General features: G+C 39.7%; 1 long non-coding RNA gene across 1 annotated transcript; it reads right to left on the bottom strand.

Moving 5' to 3' along the window:
- Nucleotides 1-8,142: 8,142 nt before the first annotated feature.
- On the bottom strand, nt 8,143-8,487 carry LOC138842415 (uncharacterized). The gene is made up of 3 exons (XR_011376913.1): nt 8,475-8,487; nt 8,265-8,384; nt 8,143-8,160 (listed from the first exon to the last, which is right to left on the bottom strand). It is a non-coding gene; the product is annotated as an uncharacterized lncRNA (long non-coding RNA).
- Nucleotides 8,488-10,832: the final 2,345 nt, after the last annotated feature.

Raw genomic sequence — 10,832 nt, 5'->3', positions numbered from 1 at the left:
TATATTAACTTCCTGGACTGAATGCTTTCTTTTATTTTCATTTCTCCTTGTTTAATAATAAAAGCTTTCATGGATATAAATCTGTCTTTGAACACAACTTAATTTTATATCCCTGTGGTCAGAGCATTTGGCATGCACAATTTCTGCCCTTTGAAATTCAGTGAGGTTTTATATGTGGTCTCATGCATACTCAGGTTTTGTAAATATTCTGTACAACCCCTAAAAAGAATATGTTTTTCTATAGGGAACAAAATTAGGAATGTATTATTTCACTTACATTTACGATGACATCACTCAGGCACGCTAAAGATTGATTTTATCTTCTCATTCTTGATCTGTTCAAGACTGAAGAAGTTTTCTGATAGTAAAAATATTTACTTTATTGAGTAAAAATACATTTAAAAAAAGTTATACACAGGCAAACTTTTGAAAAGTTCCCTCTATCTTTTCTTTCTCCATTCCCTCCATCCCTTCACCAGAAATAAAATAAAACAAAATAAAATAGCTACCATAGGAGTCAGCATTTTTACTTTCTGTATATCCTTTCAGAATTTATTTATGGAACTCAAAGAAATGCAAATATACATCCTTATTTGTTTCACATTTATGCTGAAATCTTTTAAAGCGAACCACAGACATCATGACACAACACCCTAAAATACTGTAGAATCCATCTCAAAAATTAAGAACTCTTCCTATATAGTCAATATAGCATTACCCCAACTAAAAATCAGTAATAATTTTTAATATCTTCTAGTACTGAGCACATAAGCAAATTTTCCGAATTTGTTCTGTCCACATCGGCATGTTTGCTTTACTTCCGGTTATTTCGTCTTGAAAGTCTTTTGTTTCTCCAGCGTTTTAGAGTATTTTTTCAAGTATTCAGAAAAGTGAAAAGAGACGCTATCAGTTACTGTAGACACAAACCAGGAAGGCCCAGGGAAATGGGGACATGTTTACACAACTAAAGCTAATAGTGGCAAATATGGTCTCTCTCCCTCTTTACAATGACTTCATTTATATCTATTAAAGCAGCGTTTTCCAAATAGTTTCAGTGCCTATGATTCTGGACGCTGTCATTGTTTCACATCTGGCCAGCGGTCATCCTTCGGCCCGGCTCCTGCATCCTCAGCATCCCTCCCTTAATCCTTGAGCTCTTTCTTGATCTCTGGTGTGACAGTGTGAGAGGATGGTCGGGTTGTGTGCCCCAGTCCTGGGAGCAGCCCTGGTGGCTTTTATTTGGGAATATGTCTTAGACGCCAGGACCTCTGGGCCGGGGTGTTCACTGTGCCTAGAAGTCAGTGCTTCTAGGCTCTTTCAGTGAACAGTTTAAACGGTATTGGAATGGCCTGCATGTGAAAGTTTAAAAAACTTTATCCAACTTAAAAAAATTTTTTGAAATATGTTTGCATAGAGTGGGGTCTTCCCTGGCGGTCCAGTGGTTGAGACTTCACCTTCCAATGCAGGGGGTGCAGGTTCGATCCCTGGTTAGGGAGCTAAGATCCCACATGCCTCGCAGCCAAAAAAACCAAAACAGAAAACAGAAGCAATATTGTAACAAATTCAATAAAGACTTAAAAAAAAAAATAGTCCCCATCAAAAAATCTTAAAAAAAAAAATATTTGCATAGATTGACAAATAGTTTCTTTTGATTAAAAAAAGTTCTCCATTTAAGGATTTTCTTCTCAGTCATTTTAAATTTTGTATTTATGCTTTCATCACCTCTTCTTCCTTTTCCTCCCTGGGCTGGGTTAGACTCAGGGGCATCAACATCACTGAAATTACAGGGAACTGCTTTTGCTTTTTTCACTTGTCCTACCCTTATTCTACTGTATGCTTTTATCTGGGCTCCTTCAATATATTTTAATCTTTTGTTAACTCCTTGACTCGGATGCTTAATTTGTTTATTTTACTGTTTTATCTCTGTTGATGTAATTTTTGAGATGATACCATTTCTTACTTTGGTGGCATGTCAGATACCGTTGTATATTTTTCTTTGCATGCAATAAAATTCGTTTTTCACATACAGTTCTACGAGTTCTGACAAGCGCATGGAGTCATGTACCCCCAACGGCAGGTCCATCCCCCAATCCCTTTGTGCAGCTCTTCACACTCACTCACACCCTTACCCAACCCCCGACTGGCAGTAACTGACTTGTTTTCCATCCCTATAGTTTTGCTTTCTCCAGAGTGTCATACAAATGGAAACTTATAATATGTAGCCTCTTGCATCTGGCTTCTTTCACTTAGCAAAGTGAATTTAAGATTTGTTCGTATTGTTAGAAGCAGCAGAGAGTTCATTGTTTTATGCTGAGCAGCCTTCCTTTGTATGGATGTACTACTGTTTGTTTAACCACTTATCCTTTGAAGAATATCTACATTGTTTCCACTTGTGAATAAAGCTGCTATATATATTTGTGTGCCAGATTTTACATACACATACATTTTTTTAAAAAAATGCTTTCTGAGTTATCTTACAGATCATAAGGTTCACCTGATTAAAGTATACAAGTCAGTGGTTTTTAGTTACCTACAGAGTTGCAGCATTTCTTTTATATGTTGCTGCACTGAATTTGTTAATATTTTGCTGAAGATTTTTATACTGATGTTCATGAGGGATATTGGTCTGTGATTTTCTTTTTTTTATTATGCCTTTGATCCTTTTGGTGTCAGAGTAAAGCTTGCCTCATAAAATGAGCTAAGGAGTGTTCTTTTCTATTTTCCAGAGGGATTGTGTAGAATTTGCATTATTTCATTTTAAAATATTTGGTAGAATTCATTGTTGAAACTATCTTGGCCCAGGATATTCTTTACCGGTAGGTTTTGACTATACATCTAATTTCTGTAATAGACATAAGACACACTATGTTATCTACTTCTCCTTGAGTGAGTTTTTGTAATCTTTAAAGGAGTTGGTCTACGTCATATAACTTGTGACCTTTATGGACAGAGTTGCTTATAGTGCTCCCTTATTATCTACTTAAAGTCTGTAGGGTCTGTAGTAATATAATCTCTTTCTTTTCTGATATTGACAATGTGTCTTCTCTCTGTTACCTTGATCAGTCTGTCCAGAGGCTTTTCAATTTAATTGATCTTTTCAAAAACGCCATCTTTTGTTTTCAATGACTTTTCTCTATTTTTATGGGTTTTATTTCAATAATTTCTGCTCCTTGCTTTATTATTTTTTTCCTTCTGCTAGCTTTGAGTTTAATTTTCTCTTCTTTTTCTTATTTCTTAAGGTAGCAGCAAAGACAGTTGTTTTGGGATATTTTCTAATGTAAACATTTCATGCTATGTATTTCTTTCTAAGCTATAATTTAGCTGCATCCCACAAATTTTCATATATTGCATTTTCCTTTATATTTTTTCCAAAATGTTTTCTAATTTCTCTTGAGACTTCCTCCATTACCAAGGGTCTAAAAATATGATGCTAAATTTCCTAATATTTGGACATTTTTAAAGTATCTTTCTGCTACTTATTTATAGTTACATATGGCCAGATAATTACTTTGTGTAAATTAAATGCTTTTAATTTTGTTAAGGTTTGTTTTATGTCTCAGAATATGGCCTATTTTGATGAACGTCCTATGTGCACTTGAAACGAATTTTCATTTTGCTTGTTAAATGGAGAGTCAGTGAGGTAAAGTTGTTCAGTGATGCTCTTTGGGTTTTTAAGCTCCTTGCTGATTTTCTATCTTCTTCTTTGATCAATCACTATGAAGAGGAGTGTTGGCATCTCAAAGGACAATAGTGGATTTGTCCATTTATTTTCAGGTTTTGCATCATATCATCCAGAGCTTTGCTGTTAGACACATACCCATTTAGGGTTATTATTTCTTTTTGATTTATTGACCTTTCATAATTTTGAAATATCTATGTTTATCCTCAGTAATTTTCCTTGTTCTGAAGTCCACTTTTTCTGATATTACTATAGCCATTTCGGTTTTTTTGATTAATGTTTACTTGGTATATTATTTTACTATCTTTTCACTTCTAATTTATCTATATCATTATATTTGAGGCAGCTTTCTTGTGAATAGCATATCATTAGCTTTTTTTAAAAAGTTCAATCTGTCAATTTCTTTTAAATGGCACCATTTTAGGCCATTTATATTTAATGTAATTACTGAAATGGCTAGATTTAGGCGTCCGGTTTTATTGCTCATATTGTTCCAGATTTGACATTTGGGAATTTTCGAATAGGCTACTGTGTTTCTGACACATCTCCATCATTTGGGGGGCACTTCCTTAGTTTCTGCCAGAACCACAAGATGTTCCAGGCTTATCTTATACTTTTCTTGCCCAACCACGGAACAGCTCTTTATTTAAAAAACTCTTGTTATCACCAGAAAATGATATTTAGGAACCAAGATATGGGTGCTGACTATGCTCATTGTTACTTTAGTTCATTCATTGTTTCTAGGCCTTCTTCATGGACAGATCAAAAAAATATGTATATGTATACAAATGTACCTATATACATCTATACCTATTTCAATATCTATCTATCTGTGTGTGTGTGTGTGTTTTATTCATTAGTTCATGCCTTTGATTCCAATTCAACATGCTGGGGTTCATTTTAGCATCGCCTCCAGTTCATTTGTAACTTATTATTCTGACAATGAGAGTCCTGGTTGTCATTACCTGAGTATATTTACTTAGTTTTTCAGTCTTGGAACACACAAAAACTAGTTTCAGAATTTCTATCCCACACTCTTGTGAAAAACAAATTTACTAACTAGAGTATATTTCTATACTGTTCTATTTGCCTCAATCTTAAAGTCCCTCACATTTTAATTAATATATATTATTTATTAAATTAATTATATATATTAATATATTAGCACTGCTTATAGCCAATTCTCTCGTGTTTGTCAGTCATCCATCTACTGTGGATCTGCTCCATTGAGGTGTGCTTTCTTTTTTTTTTTTTCCTTTTTTCTCCCTTTTTGCGGTACACGGGCCTCTCACTGCTGCAGCCTCTCCCATTGTGGAGCACAGGCTCTGGACACGCAGGCTCAGCAGCTATGGCTCACGGCCCTAGCCACTCCACAGAATGTGGGATCCTCCCGGACTGGGGCACGAACCCATGTCCCCTGCATTGGCAGGCAGACTCTCAACCACTGCACCACCAGGGAAGCCCAAGGTGTGTTTTCTTATTACTGCAGCCCAGTCTTCCTAATTGGGAGAAGAATTTATTTTGGATAATATGAAATAGACCTTTGCTAGAAATAATGAACTAACATGGCTCGAGTTCCAGAGGCATTGCTCCAGTGGCCCTTCCAAACTCAGCACCTGTCTCTGCCAGCTTCACGTTCAACATGGAAAGTGCTATCCAAAGACAATTTCGCAGAACTGGAAGCAATTGAATAAATATAGATGTAGTGAGAGGGAAGGGATCAAAATTGTCCTAGGCACCTTAGAAAGAAGTTCTTTGTAACGGAGAAGTTCTTCCCTACTAGGTATGCAAGGGAGGGAGGGAAGGAGTAGGAATTGCTTCATTTCCTTGTGCATGATCAACTTATTATAAGTATGTCCTCATTTAACTTTGGATTCTTAGAAATTACATCTCTGGTCTGGCAGAACTTGATATTTCTGTATCCCATTTCTTTTGAAATCTTTTGTTTGTTTGTTTCTTTGTATTTAAGAGAATCTGAAGACATTTGAGGACTGTTTCTCCTAAAAACTAGCTTTGGTCATAGTATTCATGAAGCCATTTTGTTTTTAGAGAGCCATCATCTTCCTCTGATGCTAGAAAGTTCCAGTTTGGTTTCTAATTTGTACTCTTCTGAATAGTCTAGAATATATACAACCTTACAGTTTCAATCTCTTTTTGCAGGAGGAAGATTATTTTGCTACTGCATTTTAGGGAATTTTAGAGCTACACCATTTAACATGGAAGTGGGGCTGCCTTACATTATTGGAGTCATCTACCAGTTATTACTGGTCTTGTTAAATTTAAGGTACTAACTGAATATCCAAGAATAAGGGCTTTTAACACTCCCATAAGTATTTAATACTGAAAACTTTGTGTCATTTGTTTTATGGGTGCTTTCCATGAAATTAGAATATATTTCCACTCAGTTTCACAACTTCAATATCCCGATGTTATCCATAGATGTGTTTAAGTGAAATAGACATTAGCCTGCCTTTCAATTTAACCTTCTCTTTTAAGACAAAAACAGAACCGAATGCAGATGACATTATTAATTTAGCTTAAGAGATGGTGACTATATGGAGTAGGATTTAAATAAACATCAATGCAAATTTGATGAAGTTTAGTAATTACTTTTAATGACTTTTATTCTAACCTGAAATTTGTTTCTCAACTTGAGAAAAGTAAATTTTTCTAATGTGTTATTTTAATATGTCATCAGAACATTTTATTATGAAAATTTTCAAGCATTCAGAAACCCTGCAAGAATTTTACAGTGAACACGTGTGTACCCAATACCAAGATGCAACCATTACCATTTTACTGTACCTTATCTCACGTCTATTGATCTATCTATTCATCGATATTTTAAAAAATTATTTATTTATTTTTGTCTGCGTTGGGTCTTCGTTGCTGCGCGTGGGCTTTCTCTAGTTGCAGTGAGTGGGGGCTCCTCTTCGTTGTGGAGCACAGGCTTCTCATTGCGGTGGTTTCTCTTGTTGTGGAACACGAGCTCTAGGGCATGTGGGCTTCAGTAGTTGTGGCATGTGGGCTCAGTAGTTGTGGCGCACAGGCTTAGCTGCTCCGCGGCATGTGGGATCTTCCCAGACCAGGGCTCGAACCCATGTCCCCTGCATTGGCAAGCAGATTATTAACCACTGCGCCACCAGGGAAGTCCCTCATCAATATTTTTTTAATGAATTCTTAACTTGAAGTCAAATTGAATATTGAATAATCCTTGGCTTTCAGGTAAACTTGAGGTCAATATCCCTTGAATCACATTTGCCTTCAGTTTCCAACCTGAGCCAGGTGGCTGCCCCAGTCTTGCTCATTCTGCGTCACAGCACAGCACCACTGGACCTGGGAGAGCCATGACCAGAGAGAAGACTTCACCGCGGGAGCCAGAGGTGACCAGGTCCTGCAGTGGAACTGGTGTGGGGCGGTGGCCATTGCTGGTGCTTATTCAAGCAGCACCTCAGAAGCCACCCAGATGTCTGACAGCTGCACACCATGGCTCACCCCCATACACTCCAAGAGTCTGCGAGGGCCACGCCAGCTCCGTGTTGTGGCTCTGCAACAGGGTGGGGGTGGTGGAGGCTGGGGGGAAAGGGACATGCACCCAAGGCTGCATCTGAGCAGAGTCACAGACGCCGGCACAGACAGCGTATTGGAGGAAGCTTGGACCTCTGTCTGCAGTTGACATGAGCCAAGAGCCCCATGGACCCCATTGCTCCGGCACACTCCCCTCTGGGGCAAGGGTCCCAGTGCGGGGAGAAGGGAAAACACACACTTAAAGGGAACAGAGCCAGCGTGAGCCTGGCCCTCAGGGATTCTGCTTCAGCAACTTGAGATCAGACGCCACTCCCAATATGGCGGTGATGGCCACCAAGCAGAGGGGAAGCCGTGGATCACACCTAGCTCCAGTTCTAGCCCCTCTATCTCCAGCCCCACCTCCTACCAGAGTGAGAGCTGCCAGCCCACCCTGAGGAAGGACATGACTTATGCTCACATCAGATCCAGCTCTCCCCCCAAAGGCTCTGGGCACATGCGGTCTGTGTAGGGACATCTCCACATAAGGACACTGCTTCAAGACTGCAACAGGTAACTGTTTCACCTAAAGTCAAAGAGACAGAGAAAGTTAAACAAAATGAGAAGGCAGAGGAACTGCTCTCAACTGAAAGAGGAAGAGAAAACCCTTAAAAAATAAATAATGAAACAGAAAAGAACAATTACCTGATAAAGAAGTTAAGGCATTGGTAATAAAATGTTATGTGAATTTTAGGGAAAAGAATAGATGTTCACAGTGAAAATTTTAACAAGGAGCTAGAAGATATGAAAAAGACCTTGTCAGAATGGAAGAGTTCCAGAGCGGGGCACAAGGACGTGACGGCCTAGCAGCCTTCTTGGAAGTTCCACTCCAGGTGGCAGTGGCAGCGGACTGTTCCTCCAGGTTGTCCTGTCACTGCCGTCACCAGAAAGATGATCAGAAATCCTTCTCGGGTGACCTGGGAAACAAGAAAACGAGGGAAATTTACTGGGTATGTTTGATCATGGCAAGTTGAAAAGGCACACTCTTTTTGACATTTCAATGGAGAGAATTCGCATTGACCTCATAGTGGTAATTATTTCTCTCTCCTAAGAAGTTGGACGCATCGATGCTCTCAGATTACACTGCTGCAAATGTCAGGCTGAAGCCTGTAATTCTTTCCTCGGTCCGTTTTCCTGGTACCTGGATGAAACCAATCAGCCTTTTTAATTCCTGGGATTTCCCTTCGGTTTCCTTTAAAAATAGAAATATTACAGGTTACACATTACTCACTTTCCAGTTGTCCTTTTGAGACTCTCTGACGCCTAGATCTGAGATTGCTGTTTGGGTTGTTAAGAGTCAGTAGAAACTAGCTTCTAGTATGAGTGGCCTGAGTGCACAGTCAGGGAACTTGTTTCCTGGTACAAATATGCCGGTGAGAGGAGATCGGCACTGAGGTTTGTGTTAACCTTCCCCTCGTAACAACACAACAACGTTCACGCTTCCTGTTTCCTTCCAGGCCACCAGAGAACCATTCAGCTGCCCAGATCCTGATTACCTTATGATTAGGACCCAGAGCACATTATCTGGTTTTCTAATCCTTCCAGATAATTTCCTAGATATTGAAACAGTTTTGAATTAAAGTGAGAGCATTATTCATTGACATCTTGGTCCAACGATGCCCCATGTTTTTTCCATTAATGGGACAGATCAAGTTTCCACTTCCTAGCAATGGGCCCCTGACTGTGGAAAGTGACTTAAGGGTGTTAAGACTGTCCCTGTTCCAAGAAGTATCTCCTCTGTTCACCTAAGACTCTTCCCCAGAGGTGTGTTTCTTTGAGTTACAGAGGCTTTTATTCACGATCGTGTAATAACCTATAATGGAAAAGAATCTGAAAAGGAATAGATATACATATGTGTGTGTACGTATATATATATACAAAGCTGAATCACTTTGCTGTGCACCTGAAACATTGTAAATCAACTATACCTTGATTTTTTTTAATGCACATTTAATGAGAAGGGTAGGTCCGTCACCTGTAGTGGTTAACAGCTTTTCAGGTGTTAGTTGGATGTCCTCTGAAAACCAGCTCGCCATGCTGGGGGTGGGCCGTGTGGGTGGGAGAGCCCCTGCCAGGGTCAGGCAGACCAACCTGAACACTGAAAGGAAAAGGGATTTGACATCGGTGGCATCTGTCGCCTGAAATGTCACATGCTGCAGGTGTACAAATCTAATATCTGAAGCCCACAGGGAAAACAAGTATGTCTTTATCAAAGTCCACAGCAGGGTGCGTTGTATGACACACGCGGCACATCTGGAAGCATCTCAGATTCTCTTCTCCAAGCCCCCTTCATCATGGTGCCCTTAGGATGAGCCCAGCACACTAGGGGATAGGAGAACGCGAGACTTCACCTTTCTCGTCTTTTCCCACACTGAATATTATGCTAATTAGCTAACTGACTACTCTCATTAGGCACACTGTGTACCAGCCCCTACACCAAATCCAAGGGGAAGAGTTTCTATTTTCTCCTTCTTTAAATCAACCTGAGGGCACAAAGCAAACTTAAATCGATTCATCTCGTTCATGTTTATCACATGACGTCACACGAAAATTCTGGCAAAATGTGAAAATAATGGGTCTATGATCTTGGTGCAGCTGAATGTGATCGACTTGGGGAAAATAGCTCAAAGTAACTTATGCTTAAAAAGTAGGCTAGTGTGTCTCCTCATTACATGTGCATTCTTTCCATTTGAAATATATAAAGCATGAATTATTGCCCTCAAAAGAAAATAAGTGAGAGATCCTTTCGTTCCTGCTGACTCAGGGCTGGTTTTAGAAAGGAGGTCAGGACAATAGTCTCAGAAAGGGTGGGTTCCTTTGATGTGACTCTGAGGGGGTGGGGTGATGTCACCGCCCCATACAGAGATGGGTGTCTCATCCCATCAGAGTGGGGGCCAGGTCCCCTCTCAGGCACAGCTCCTGTCCCTAAGGGCTGTTGGTGTGGCAGCTCTCTTGAGAAGCTTTGTTGAGAGATGCTGGTTGGTTCAATAATTGAACCTAAGTGACATCTGCTTGGAGCCTCTTTCTCCACCCTCTGTTCCCTCTCTCTGTAAACCAGGCTTCTGTGTACATGTAGCAACAGTTGTCTTTCAGCATCTAATCCAGGGCTTCGTATAGAGAACTTTTCTCTCCTTGGCACTGGCTAGCTGGCGGAACAACGAAGCAGGGCCACGGACAATTGTGTTTCTCTTCCCCTCCATGTGTCACGGTCCTTATGTAGGAGACAAACTACTGAACGTGTAGGCAAATAATTTCTTACACAATTGACTTATATGTTAAGTATAAGTGAGGAACTCACATTTTAAAGGAGGATCATGGGGGAAGCCCTTGGAATTCAGATTTGCTTTTCTCTGGTTTTATGTGTTTTGTGATAAGAAGTTTAATATATTTAATTCAGTGACTTCAGGGTGTAACTGACAGACAGCTCTTTCTTCTTACATATTATGCAAATATAATATTAATTACAAGACCAAACTTGGGGTATTTGGGGGGATGAGATAGGAAACAGATTAACACAACTCCCAAATTTGCCCCTGGAGCCTGGCTGGGAAAAAGACCAGCACCTTAGCTTGGTGATTCCCAAGTTCCC

This window comes from Globicephala melas, chromosome 18, assembly GCF_963455315.2.
Source record: "Globicephala melas chromosome 18, mGloMel1.2, whole genome shotgun sequence".
Taxonomy (NCBI): Eukaryota; Metazoa; Chordata; class Mammalia; order Artiodactyla; family Delphinidae; genus Globicephala; species Globicephala melas.
Note: the sequence above shows the minus strand (reverse complement) of the source record. Positions and strands in the feature narration are given on the sequence as shown.